Here is a 15382-nt window from a genome sequence, read left to right as displayed (position 1 = left end):
ATATTGAAGATTAATGCTGTATTTTTATATAATTTTGTAGCTTTCAAATTATGAGTTAATAAGGCTCTAAAAACCGTAAATTTTGGCATCTCCTTAGCGTCTTAAGCTGATCGCATGCGCACATTTTTCAGCGCCGTACGCGACGAACGCGCCGCATAATACACGAAATGCGACGCGTACTGTGCGGAGTAATGTGCGACCTTTCATATATATATATTTTTTAATATATCTATGGACGCTTCACACCACGTCAGTCTGGCCCCGTGCTAAGTACCTAAAGGACTTGTGTTACAGGTACCAGACAACGGAAATATATTTAATACTTTTATACTATACATATATTTAAGATTTTTATTATATCATACACATATTTAATACACATCCAGACCCGGGAACTTTGAAAACTCTTTGTTCCGTCGGCGGGATTCGAACCCACGACCTCCGGCTTGAGCTACCGACGCGCTCACCACTCAGCCACAAAGGTCGTCAATCATTATTTCATGCAACGAATTCTATTATGCGGCGCGTGAGTGCTGATAAATGTGCGATCACTTTTATGCATATACCTTTAAAGAGGGTGCAACAAAATAAAGAGGTTTAGGTTAGGTTATGTACATGCCCCTTATATTTTAAAGTTTACTGTGGTCTCTGAATATTATAGCAGCGCAGAAAGAAGAGAAGACGTTATTTAAGATGTCAATGGTATTTTTGACTTCTATATTTCTATATATTTTGCCAATTTATTACGATAATTTAAAAATTGTGTAAATAAAGACGTTTATATAAATTTTGTTATAATTCTCTAGGGACAGAAATGATAAATTAAGGAAAATGTCAATTGATGACTAGATCACATAATTATATTGTCAATAGTTAGTGCCCGCAGCGCTGTTGCACCAAAATGCATTTATCGCGCGGTAACCGTACATTTTCCGGGATGAAAAGTATTCTACAGTTTGTAACAAAATTAAGTGATAATACTTTGTATGGGCAAGGGCCCGAGCGTCACGAGTTTTCCCATACAAAAGTGAAAACTTGCTGGTACTGCTGCTACTTTCACAGTGAACTCTCTACAAGGAACACGTACACACCCTAAAGTATTATCATTATTTTTGTTACACCCTGTATATCTTTTCCATGGACTCAAAATATCTCCCTGCGAAATTTCAGCATAATCGGTTAAGCAGCGTGAAGAGGTAACAGACAGGCTTTCGCATTTATAATAGTACATAAGTTGATATAGATAATAGCAAACGGTTTCACATTTTCATTTAAATTTGGACGAGCTGTCGGAAAATTTACTTGCAACATAACTTAGTGTGCATATAAATGCCTCTTTGTTCTTTCGCGAACAAAGAGGCATTCTTGTTCTGTTCCGCTGCTCAAATGCAATGTGTTCATGACATTTTTACTGCTGGCGCCGTTTTAAACGAAGCGATAGATTCGAAAAAACTTTATGAAATATCATTTTTAAATTAGGACACACGGAATTTGAACGGTTCCCAAGGAAGAATGTTCAATTAAAGTTCTTGATATTTGATTTGACTTATCAATTTCATTCCATTAATTTGAGTAGATATTATTGTATTATTTCATTATATTATGCGTGGAACTTTTAGCTCAAGTACATATACTTGATATAAAAATAGAGAAATAACTTATTTCATTAGGGCTAGTCAGCCAAATATAATAACCCACCCATGCCTTTTAAACCAACAATACACGTGCTCTATCACGTTATGCGGAATTGTTTTGATACTTGAAGGTCTGGGCGGTCTATTATTAAAATGTCCCACTGTTTATTATTATATAAATAGGTACTCTTTTTAATGTAACACTGTATAAACTCGTAAATAACTTCGGAGGTGACGCTGGGCGACCGTCCAGGGCGCCGGATAAACAGGGGCTTTTTTAACACTACTAGCATCCTGGGCGCCGAAGACATCTCACCTAAAACCGGCACTGTAAAACGACACATGAAATCAGTTAAATTGAATTCTGTATTTGTTTTACCGAGTAGTCTACCGTAAACTAGTAACAACTTTATCAGGTATTTACTATCGCCATGTTTACTAACAAGCGCCAGTTAAATAAATATCACAGACTACTTACACAGTATAAATATGATACAGAAGAGTAGTGGTATCCTTAAAATCAAACTAATTTACAAAGATATGTTTTAAGTGCACGTTACTGCATTGTTTTGAAACTGCGGCTTAGCTTACAAGAGAACCGAGAATTAATTTTTTTTTAATGAAATAAGGGGGCAAACGAGCAAACGGGTCACCTGATGGAAAGCAACTTCCGTCGCCCATGGACACTCGCAGAATCAGAAGAGCTGCAGGTGCGTTGCCGGCCTTTTAAGAGGGAATAGGGTAATAGGGGAGGGTAGGGAAGGGAATAGAGGAAGGTAGGGCCTTCCCTACCTTTTCCCTTCACTTCCCTTTTATAGGAAAGGGTAGGGAAGGGAAAAGGGTAGGGGATTGAGCCTCCGGTAAACTCACTCAACTCGGCGAAACACAGGTTTTCTGTAAGCCCGTAGTATTTCTCCGGTTGAGCCGGCCCATTCGTGCCGAAGCATGGCTAGTGGCTAGTATTAGATAGCCCATTTATCGAGGAAGGCTATGGGCTATATTTTGTCACGCTAAGACTAATAGGAGCGAAGAAATAGAGGAAAATGTGGAAAAACGTGCAAAATTATTTGAAAAGGTCTTGAACGCGCTAATCTCAGGAATTACTGGTCTGATTTGAAAAATTCTTTCAGCGTTAGATAGTCCGTTTATCGAGAAAGGCTACAGGTTATATTTTATTACGCTACAACTAATAAGAGCGAAGAAAAAGAGGAAAATGTTGAAAAAACGGGTGGAAATTATTTGAAAGGGCTTTAGTAAACCCGCTAATCTCAGGAACTAAGAGACTAGGCCTGATTTGAAAAATTCTTTCAGTGTTTGATAGTCCATTTATTGAAAAAGGCTATAAGCTATATTTTATCACACTACGCCTAACAGAATCGAAGAAATAGAGGGAAATGTGGAAAAAACGGGGGAAATTATTTGAAAGGGCTTGTCTCACGAATTAGATTTTTTTTGTTATTTACACACAGATATGAAGTAGACCACGTAAAGGATCATAGTCTTTTTTTTTTGTGGACTAATTTGTCTGTGAAATATCTAACTTACGCGGGTGAAGCCGCGCGGAGCGTCTAGTTTTTTTATATAAAATTTGTAGACCGCGAAGGTCATTTCATGTTTTAAAACGGACCCCGAGTGAAATTAATTGGTGACCCCTGCCCTAAAGTATTTATATCACTTTGTTTTATTACATCCTGTATACTTAATTCCAATAATGGTTTAATTCTCGAGCGCACTTGTTATTTTTTAAACAAAAAACTCGTATCCATGTCACCGTACTTTTGTTTCTTCAATTTTAAGAGGAAGATAAAACCCGTTTAAAATAATTCCGTTGTTCTGTAAGTAGTTAGAATTACCGCAGCGCGCTCCGGATAGTGTTGCTTTAATAACATTAAATGCGCCTTTAATGCTTTTGTTTTGCCGATGTAAATGAGTTTTGGTGATGTTACGCCTTTTTGTAAAACTGGGGAGTTATTTTTTAAAATACCACATCGCCTGATGGTGCTACTTTGAATCCTGTGTGGGATAAGCGTGGTGGCCACAAAGGAAGATCTTCCGACCGAGCGAGGTGTTAGGCTGCGTTTCCACTGAAGCGGAGCGGAGCTTAGCGGTGCCCGAATTGACCAATCGTGCTATTCCAGCGGAATGACAGCGAAGATTTCGAGCATGGTGATTGGTCAATTCGGCACCGCTAAGCTCCGATCCGCTCCACTTCAGTGAAAACGCAGCCTTATGCTCGGTCAGGCCGGAGCGCACGTGATATATTTCAGCTGTCGTATTTATTATATACGACAGCTGAAATATATCAAAGTTTTCTGAGCGCGTCAATATAATTATCATAGACATAATATATACCTATATATTATGTCTATGATAATTATTATATTGACGCGCTCAGAAAACTTCGATAGTGCGATGCAGGAATGTTAGGCGTATTATGGGTACCGCCAAACCTGCGAAAGTATGAAGTAATAAATATACTATACTAATGCAAAATGCATACTTCCATACTAATACTTAAAAGTCTGTCTGTCTGTTACCTCTTCACGTCCAAGCCGCTGACCCGATTTCTCTGAAATTTGCTATGGAGATACTTTGAGTCCCGGGAAAGGACATAGGATACTTTTTAACCCGGATATTTTATGGTTCTCACGCGATAAACGATTTTTGGCGCAACGGAGTTGCAGGCGTCATCTAGTATTCAAATTTATTATTTTACCGGTATTAGAACTTTCCGTTACGAAGTGACGTGTTGTAATAAAAAAAAACTTGTAATATAATAATTATCTCAGGTACATATTTTTATATATAAAAGGAATTTCTAGGAAGACTAATAAGAATATGAGCCACGTGGTATAATGTAATTCGAATAAGAAAATATTGTTTTTCTCGTTCTTATCTTGCTGATAATAATGATTTTGTTTAAATTTTCAAATACGTTTCTGCTTTAGAAAGATGTAAAAATAAATGCTTAATTTGAGAGCGTCTTAGCATTTCAAACATTGACCTTTTGATGCCGGAACTCAAGTGTTGTAACGTAAAAATTTCGTGGCGAAATTTTGGTATTATGTATATACAAATTTCTATCTTATTTCTTTATTTTTCTGTTCTTTATTATTCGACCAGTGATTTTTTTGCAATTCTTATAAGTTTTGTATATTTACTGTACTGTAATATATTTATTTTGTGTATGAATTAACGTTAAATATTTAGCCCTTACATCACAATAATATGTACTAACGTCTATTTATTCGCTGCAAAAATAGCACTTTTTTACTTGGTGAAACGCGAAATTTCAATACCCGAGATTTCAGCTGTTTTCTTACGGAATTTAATTCTCTCAAATGAAATTTAAACCTATTTGTGTGGTTGACAGTGCTATATTAGTCTACGGCGTAGAGCCACTACGGCGTAGCGCTGCTACGGCGTAGCGCTACGGCGTAAAAGTCGCGTAGACTTGCGGAAACGGTGCGGATGTCATAATTCTTTATTTCATTACCCTACAGGTACTTTCTTTGCAAAGATTAAATTTCTTTATTCTTTTGCTTTGACATCTTTATAGCACTTATTAATGCTGTCTCCTAACTTTTTTTCCTCTCAAGGAAGTATAATATCCGACTCGTTTCTGTCATCCCCTAGATGTCTGGAGAGATTTTATTTCTGTGATAATTTTATGCTGTATAAAGAAGTATATTTTACCCGAAGTCTTATTGTGTTTTTATACAAAGGACAAATAATAAGATATAGACTATATTAGATCTCGTAGGTGGACTAACGATTTTTGATTGCAAGACATGTTTTTTTTTTTTTTTTTTTTTTTTTTTTTTATTATTAAATTGGGGCCGTCTATAGACTGTTCGTCCATATCCTTTTTTTGTTATTTTATTATTTAGATTTTTCGCACCAAGGATAATTGAAATAATATTATGAATTTTAATTAATTGTGGTCCATCACGCCATGGACACTTTTTTTATATATATATATATATATATATATATATATATATATATATATATATATATATATATATATATATATATATATATATATATATATATATATATATATATATATGTGTATATGTATATTTAATAGAATAGAGTATAATATGTTATACGTATAATAAATAAATATATACATTTATTGTTTTATAGATTGCATAATAATAATATTAATGTTTTGAACGGTGAGGTCCCAGTCGGTGTGGCGGCCAGTAGATCCGACATTTTCCGATTTCCTTAGATTTTATGCTGCTCCACCCTTTGCCTTTAGATGTTGTGACATTGGCTTGGTGGAGAGGGGTCACTCAAGCTGGGTGGAGTTTCTAGGTTGTTAAAAAGACATCGTTCTGTGTCGAATCTACCCGCCATGTGGCTTAGGACTTTATCGTTCCTGTCTTTTATAGCCATTTTTATATTATAATCTCTTATGTGTTCGGTTGACACCTCCGTGGCTCTTTTTATGAAGCTTGCCACAGCGTCTCCATCAGTGTCAGTGTAATAGACACAGGTGTTAGTGTGCCGGGATATGGCTACAACTGCATGAGGAACGCTGTCATGGATTGCCAGCTTTCGGGACTTGGTCTGTATGATGATCACCGAGGGACTCGTTAATCCCTGAGCTTCATGGATTGTGAGGACGCGAGAGTCCGTTCCCGATCCATAGCCTGTATTAGTGAGGGCTGCTTTCTCCTCTTGTGTGTGGACAAGATACAGGGTATTTAGATTGGTTTTAGGTATTCTTGCAAGACATGTTAGATATTATTATTTGAAGACAAAACCATAATTTGTGCCTACGTTAATAATATTCTTGTTATTATTAATAAATCTGACCAAAATATTATACAAACTACATCCAGCATAAAAGTTATTTAAATTCTTTGTTTTTTTTTTCTTTAAGTACGTTAACATTATTTTATGGGATATTATTAAATGCACATCAGAATAATTTTTCAGCACACTTAACTCCGCTAATTAACTGAATGCATACCAGAAAAACTAATGCTGATCAAAAAAACAATTGATTAACTGAACATGTCCTTCAAAAAAAACTTAAATATCATACAAAACGAGACGACCTTTATAACCGAATTCACACCAAAAATATGGTTCATACATCGGATATAATATTATTTGTAAAATTAAAATTTAAATTGTTTATCAAAAATACTAACTTGCACTCTAAATTGGACAATCTTACAACGGAATTTCTAAAAACGATATCGAAAGGTGCACCACAATAAAATCAATTTCTATTATCAAAACAAGTCTACAAATTGACAAATCGTGCAACTAAAATATTTTTAACCTAACTTTATTTTCTTTTATGTTTCTCTGTTTTACTGAAAAACATATTGGGGCCTCCTCATCAAACGCCGCACTCACTCCTTTGCGCTAGCTCTTCACTCTTTAGCGACCACAGATATATCTTGATCTATTTCTGTGGTAGCGACAAAGATTTTTGGTAATTATGAAATTAAATGAGATATGGTGAAAGATTTTATCATTACAAAACTATATAATTCAAGGATTCTTGATAAAAATTAAGAAAAATTATCAAAATTCACTACTGTATTGTAATTGTATGGGTTAATAAATTCATTAATGATTCTTAAGTAATTAATAGCAATGTTGGCCCAATACAACTTGATTGGGTTAGGTTAGACGGCTAAGGCGGGAGCGTAGCGCAGCGTAGCTCCCGCCAATATCGGTAAGAAACCCTTTGTGCGCGAATCCAACTCGCTTTTTGCCGATTGTTTATTATTATTGTTTATAAACTGATTACCATTCACTGTGCCAAAGTTTAGTCTGATATTTTTTTTATTTATAGATGATTTTTATGTGTTCTTAATTATATGAACATAACAGATTAAATTGGGTTTTATTTAGAATAAATGATGTTCCTAAAAGTAATTTAGGTGATGGTTTTCCTTTAAAAAGTTGTAGTATGTTTGTTGAACTAAGAAATTGTTAGATATACTATTTTAATAATAGTTATTCGTTCAGTAAAACAGTTTCGCAAATAACTCTAAATAGTATGCTGAATTCGCATTATTTAGGGTGCATAATTAGTGTGCAAGTCAGTCAGTATTTTTGGTGAAACTTACAAATATAATGATCGAGAAAAGGGATATTGATTTAAATACATGCCTTATTTTATTATCAGTCTATAGTATCCGATTGTTTCCCAAAACTAAATTCAACAAACCTGATGTATCAGATATATCAAAAAAATGTAAAAAATTCTAAACGATTTTGTCGATTTCTCATTATGGACTCCACCATTATTGAGAGCATCGTTAAAATCGTAAGAGCCGCGCGTTACGCGCATTAAAAACCTGTTATAATTCCCAGCTCCATGAATAAAACATTTTTATGTATCCTTTTATCCTGTTAATTCGGGAGAAATTTTAACACAAATACTAAGAAATCCACTTTGCGATAAGGAAAAAAAGTATAATATTATAATGTCACGTGCAGAATCATAAACGATACTTTAACAATTTCCAGCAAATTTTCTTCTCTGAATGTTTTTTCAATACTTATTTTATGCTTGTAATATTTTTCTTTTTTCCGTATTTTGATAATCCAGAAGAATAGTTAAATCGATCAAAATAAAATAACAATAATAAAAACAAAGTAACGCTGTCATTTTAACCACGTTTTTAAATGTTTACTAAAGATAAATAATAATATCTAATACAAATTAAAATACATACTTTAAAAAATAAAACTTATTTACTAAAGACTTATAATATGTGATAGATATTTTTGAATTCAATATTTTTTTGCCTTTTTTTTGCGCCTGTTCTCTGCTTATGAAGTAAAAGAATAAAGATTATTTTCATGACTTCCAAAGCAGAGAACAGGTTGTAAAATCAAAAATAAGCATTTTAATTACTTCAACTATTAATTTGTAACACAATATCATTTTGCAAATAAAGAAAAAAATTCCAACTTTATTTTATCAAAAACAAATCCATTGTTTCCCCTCAATATTCCTCAAAAAATTCACTTACTTGTAACCAACGAGGAAAGCAATACACAGTCATAAGTCCACACACAACATTGTCACAAAGTTACGTGTTCACCGATACAGCTGGGAGTGCGACGCGACGCGACCATCCCCGCCCGAGGTCTGGTAACTACTGACACTCGTGAGCTTCCTTTGAGAATATGGGGATTTTGGAAGCCACTTCTTTAGGTGGAATGAACATTTTTTAAGGAGGAGACTCTGTTCAGACTTTTGGGCAATGAGTCGGTGCGCGCTGCGGGTTTGCTGGTGCGTTTTGGTCGGCTTCAATGCGACGCGTTGATGCAATGGGATGCATTGACCGCCTGTTCGAATTTTGAATGTCTCATTTGAAGTTGCATCACTACGCCTCGCGACTTTGCAATGTGAATTGACCCTTAGACACCCTCTTACTTTGATAAATATTATTGTAAGAGGCATTGGTAGCTACGCTGCAGTTTTGTATCTACCGGTGTCATACTGTAATTACGTAATAAGTGGTAAGTAGTAATTTAGTGGTAAGTAATATTTCTTGTATTTTGTGTTATCAATAAAGTAGAACATAAATCACTGATTAGGTAAATAAATACGTATTAAGTATATAACGTTTATGAATGTATTTTAAGTAATCTACATATTAATATTAATACGCGAGCTAAAAACTTTGGATCCCATTTGACAAAAAACGCGGAAACGTAGGTGATTGAAATTTTGCACAGCTATAGTTTATATGGTGAAGGAGTGCATCGATCTAATAATTATTATATTGAAATTATACTTTTATCATAATTTTTTTTTACAAATAAAACATTACACACACTACAACACACCCACTAGGAGATCTTGATTGACAAGCCTATAAACACGAATTGTACTCTTTTATTTATGGTTGAAGTCTGTTGTCAAATTGAAAATCGATTTTTTTTATTGAATCTTAAATAATGTTAGACAATTATTACATGGCCAGTCTGTCATCATTTGACTTCATTAATCTGAGACTGTCGCAGGAATTATGTTTTAAAAGTAAAGTCAATATTTTGACAATAGAATATCAATAGAAAAGTGTTGAAATTTGAAACTTATAATTCAATTTTTTGTTTGAAGTCGAATCTCTAGTTTGGTTGAATTATACCACTTAAAAATACAATTAATTACTATAAAATTTGGACTATTGCACTTATCTTATTTTTTATTTTACCTACTCTTTATAATTTATTCTAATTTTATTTTTCGTTGTGTATGTAAAACTAAAGTCAAAGAAAGTGTTAGAAAATACCAAACGAAACGCTCGAAAATGTTTTCTGAACCTTGTCCTTTTCTTGGTATCTTTCCATTCATGTGCATTGTGCACTTCGTAATAAAAAGCAGCGTTGTCTGCATAAAGAGAAACAATTTGATAAAACAACACTCAGTCGCATCTGCACTCGACGAATAAAGCCCTAACTTGTTTCAAAAGACTTACATCTTTTGTGTCCCAAAGGCTTAAAATTGCGCATGCGGCGTGTGCGTTAAAACTTTGTCAATTTAATCTTTTCGATTTTAAACTAGCTGCCCCGGTAAACGTTGTTTTGCCATATAAAGTATTTCCGATTTTGCCCATCATATTTTTATTGAAGTGACTAAATAAGTATGACATCATGACAACTTCCATCGCCATGCCGTCGCACAAAAAAAGCATTCTGTCAATTCTATGTCAAATGTCATAATTTTACATCAAATAAGTTTATACATATTGCCCAGATAGAGCGCTAATATTAGATTAGAAATAATAATCTTAAATTTTGTAATTTTCCACCAAAGAATAAGTGAAATCGGTCCAGCCGTTTACGCATGATCTCGTGACCAAGGAATTTATGGATTCATTTTTATTTATATAGCCATAGACTAAGGAAAAATAGATCTGACTTCTTTGAGATATAGGGGATTTTTGTTGGTTTCATTGTAGTGTGTTCACACTATCCACTTTCATCTTCAATTTTCGTCATCTTCTTTCATTGAACTTTCATTTTGGCGCATTCAATAATTAAATGCGTCAATGACCGCAACGCCAACATAGTAATTTTTGTTCAGTTGCAGGGTCTGTCAGCTTATTGTAACATATGTACGACGAGAACACTTTACTGGGTGGAATATGTGCGGCTTATTTGGTCATAAGAAATTCAAAAAAAAGAACAAAGCGAAAGTTTTGGATACAGTCAGAGCGCATGCGTCGCTGGCATGCCTCACGTGCGCTGTTTTCGCTATAACGCATGCCCTTGATAAAAAAAAATAGGCACAGTGTGGACATAGCTATTGAATATTGATTTTAATGGGTATTTAAGCACTTTGAGTGTTTCAGGCAAGTAATAGAATTAAATTGTATAAATATTTTACATTAAAATTATACGATCATAGCAACTTGCCGGCCTTGCTGCAAGCGTCCATGAGCGACGTAAAATCTTTCTATTAAAATCGATTTATTAATTAACCTAATGTTCCTAAAAATGTATCTATAGTTTTTTTTATAAAATAAGGGGGCAAACGAGCAAACGAGTCACCTGATGGAAAGCAACTACCGTCGTCGCACACACGCAACATTAGAAGAGCTGCAGGTGCATTGCCGGCCTTATTATATATTTTAATATATAATAAGGCCACTGGCCAGCAATGCACCGGAAATAGTACTTAAAAAATAAAACCGACTTCAAATTCTACGTAATGAAGAATTAAAATTCCCTATCTCAAAAACTACGGAATCGATTTTGATGAAACTTGCAGTATTCCCTAATTTTAACCATACCTGGTACAATAAAAAGAAAATCACTTAAATTGGACTTGTAGTTCCGGAGATATGCGTGCACTAGCATAAAAACATACGTACATACATACATTTTTGAAATTTGGTACATTTGTTCAGAAGCTGATATAGATTAACATAGGCAAAAACTGGGCAGTTCTGGAAATATTACACACAATTAATACAAATACAAAAATCTTAATTCACCATGATAATTTTACAAACATTTTAATACATACGCGTCGAATTGATAACCTCCTTTTTTTGAAGTCGGCTAAAAATTAGATGGAAGCTCAGTGGAGCTTTCTTTTCCTTAGTAAATGACAAACGTTTCTTACGCGCTAGTACCACTCAACTCAACTAGCTCATCGGAACGAAAATAGCTCGATAGCTCGAACTAATCTCACCGCTGTAATCCAGCGGAACGTCCGATCCAGCTGGTATCAAACGTCGGTATGTTGGTATTACAAGATTTATAAGGACTTCACTAAATCTGTGGGAGTGGGAGTTTTGGCCATGATAATGTACTTGACTTAAGATTCGGCGTATGATCATGCATAACGTGCTTAGTGCTAAGTTTGCATTCAAAGATATTGGTTTATATTTTAACAAGAGTTTGTCTTTATTCTTCTTTAAAAAATCGGCCAAGTGCAAGTTGGAGTCGCCCATGAAGGGTTCCGCAGCAACAATAAGGTTTATTTTTTATGAAATTAAAAGGGTAATTTACTTTTATGTTTCAGTTATATAATGAAAGTTAATTTAAGGTTTACCATATTATGTGACGTATAAAGAAGCTACTAGCTAGATCTCGTTCAAACCAATTTTCGTTGATAGCTTTTATAGTAATGTATATCATATAATTTTTTAGACTTATCATGAATTTAGAAATTAGAGGGGGGGGGGACACATTTTACCACTTTGGAAGAGTCTCTCTCGCAAACTATTCAGGTTAGAAAAAAAAAAATATTTGGAGATTTTTATAATGTCCACACAAATATGAAGAAAGCAATCAATAATAACTTTAATTGTCATACGTGAATTCACTTTATAATAAACAAAACAAAGCGAACAAAGAGCGATAAATTCGCTTACAAGATATGATATTAGGTGAGACAAGGAGCACTCTTTCGAACGTTTATACAAAGCTATGAATAACAATTTAGAGAACACTCAGAAGTTTGTTCCGGAGTGCCCAACTCACAATGGTCTCACGTGGCGCTACGAAATCAAGATAATAGAGAGCTCCTCCAACTTGATATACAATGAAGATGGTAATGAATTTTGTTTGTTTATCACCATTGTTCGCGAAATTGTGTATTGTCACATAAATGGTTTTTATTGTTCGTAAGGTGTTCGCAAATATTTTTCTGTAATGTTGTTACATATTAGACTCCTGTTTGTTTTTGTTTCATTCGTTCTTTACTACAACCAGTTCAAAAGTTTATTTGTTGAATTTCATAATCACTTTTCTGTCAGTGCATTGAAATATTATGTTCTTAAGTACTCCGATATTATATTTAGTTCATATTATGTACTCCGATATGTTCGAAATTGGAGTAATATTATGAATTTACAGAAAAGTGATTTAAATTATTCAACAGAGAATTTAAAACAAAAAATTGGCATTAACAATAAGCTAAGCGAAAAAATATAATCATACCGTTCTAATTAACTGTGGAAATGTTTCAATTTTTTCTCTATTCTTTTACTGCCACATTAAACTTGTCAGTCATAATATGTGCTGTCATGGCAGTAGGTATATCAGGTTAAATAAAGCCCAAGCAAAGCAGCGTCAGGTTAATGGAGTATAGTCTATTTTTGTAGACGGTATTTTTGCATAACTCGTATTATACACGTTTATAGAGGTTTTCAGTATAGAATTTTTAAAATTTCCATGAGAAATATTATAAAGTCTTTAACACTTTTACTTACCTGCGTCAGGAAACAGAAGTTACTTTAATCATTTCAGTAACGCGACACATTACATAATATTATAACAAATTAATTGTTATTTTATTTCGGAAAATTGAATAACTAGTTAAAAACTTTTCTTGTACCCGTATTACAAATAATCTGTGGTTTTTAAACTTATTGTACCATCGAGGAAATTCCTAGGCAGTTGACAGACCAACGTCTGTTTGGTCGGATCATGTCAATTCAATGTAAATTATGATCTGGGCTGGGTTTGACGTAACTCGACCAAACTACACGTAGGTCCCCCATCTGCCTGGGAATCAACTTCCTCGATGTTACATTATCTTTCTCGCATAGCAATCATTATTTACAAAATCCAAAATCCGCATTTAAAAACGCGCCATGTTTTATTATACCCATAATAATTCACGCTAATGTTACCGTGTAAGCACAACAAAAGCCCAGGTTAATTGCATGCAGTGTTTAACTTAATTAACGCGTAATGACATTTTATAATTCACTTCTGTTATTTATGAATGCGTCATTGTCATTTTGAACGTTAAAAACAGATGAATTTGGAAGTTTTTTTTCGTTAAAAAGTAGGGTGTTTAAGCTCTATTGGCCCATGATGGACAAACATAGGCAATTACAAATCTGTAGGACCATATTCGTCTATAATTGCCCACGATCGACATCGACTGTGTATAATGCAGACAGGTACGTAATCATGGTAATAATTATAATGTATGTAAATAATATGCGTCATTAAAATTCCATTTGATAAATCCATTTAAATACGCCATTGAAAATATTATTTGTCAAAAACTTTGAAGATGGGCCGAGTCTTGGACATAATATTACGAGTAAAAAGCAGTATTTAAACTTTAGGAAAAGCGCCCACTGTTAGAGCACCCCCGGTACTCCATCTCATTCATATCTTATATCTTTAAACGAGCATATATATATATATATATATATATATATATATATATATATATATATATTCTTTTTATTCCTTTTTCTTATCTTTTAGTTTTATTCGTGTTTTATCGATAATCGATAAACTGAAAAATATGACTCTTCCTGACATCTATTGGCGAATAATAATACTATTTTGTTTTTGATAGCAACTAATTGTTTTAACGACCAGCAGATGGCGTTATTAAGTAACAAGAATCAATGAGTGTTTGCTATACCAAGAAAAGTACGGTCATCCAGGTACTTTTTTAACTTATACGAGTATATACGTCTCCTATTAAATTATGTAAAATATTTTTTTTGATCTATATTCGTACGGAACCCTTCGTGCGTGAGTCCGACTTGCGATTGGCCGATTTTTTTATTATGTTTAAAATGTACGTGTTGTTTTATTATTATTTTGAATGTTAAGATTTCTCGCATTTTCTTCGGAAAATAACTGTACAAATCGGACGTCCACGTGTATGCCTAATGATGATCACCAAGCAACAGACATCCGTCGCTAAGCAACTAATTACCAATTAACCTATCCTAAAAAAGTATAATAGTTCCTACTTTATGCTGAACTAAATGACGCCCGCAACTTGCGCCAAAAATTGTTTATCGCCCTGGAACTGTACATTTTTCCGGGATAAAAAGTATCCTTTCTCCTTTCCCGGGACACAAATACCTATCTCCATACCAAATTTCAGTAAAATCGGTTCAGTGGTTTGGGCGTGAAAAGGTAACAGACCCACTTTCGCATTTATAATATTAGTATGAATGTTGGTGACGATTAGCTTTTGGTACATAATATTCGAATAAAAATGATATTAAGATATTAATTTAAATAAACTTTAAACTGTCGTGCATCTAATTTGTATGATAATTTTGAATTATGTCTCTAAATTTACTTAGTCTGTGATGACTGGAAGAATATAAGCTCTTAAGTCACGCGATCTACATTTCACGAACTGTATAATTAATGCTTAGATATTCACGGTGGGCATTAGGGCCTTCGCCAACTGCGACTTTTAATAGCGATGCAGTCGCACGACTATGTTACATGTAATATGTAAATATTATGTCCTT

The 15382-nt window shown here is 33.9% G+C and overlaps 1 protein-coding gene across 1 annotated transcript in view; it reads right to left on the bottom strand.

Annotated features, from left to right (window-relative positions):
• LOC121725563 (lachesin-like) overlaps positions 1 to 8761 on the bottom strand; it is a 103607-nt gene extending 94846 nt beyond the window's left edge. The window contains exon 1 of the mRNA XM_042112576.1: positions 8651 to 8761. The gene's annotated coding sequence lies outside the window, so the exon portion shown is untranslated. The remainder of the gene's footprint in view (positions 1 to 8650) is intronic.
• Between the last annotated feature and the right edge of the window lie 6621 nt (positions 8762 to 15382).

This window comes from Aricia agestis, chromosome 3, assembly GCF_905147365.1.
Source record: "Aricia agestis chromosome 3, ilAriAges1.1, whole genome shotgun sequence".
NCBI classification, from domain to species: domain Eukaryota; kingdom Metazoa; phylum Arthropoda; class Insecta; order Lepidoptera; family Lycaenidae; genus Aricia; species Aricia agestis.
The sequence above is the reverse complement of the archived record's forward strand: the minus strand, read 5'-3'. Positions and strand labels throughout refer to the sequence as shown.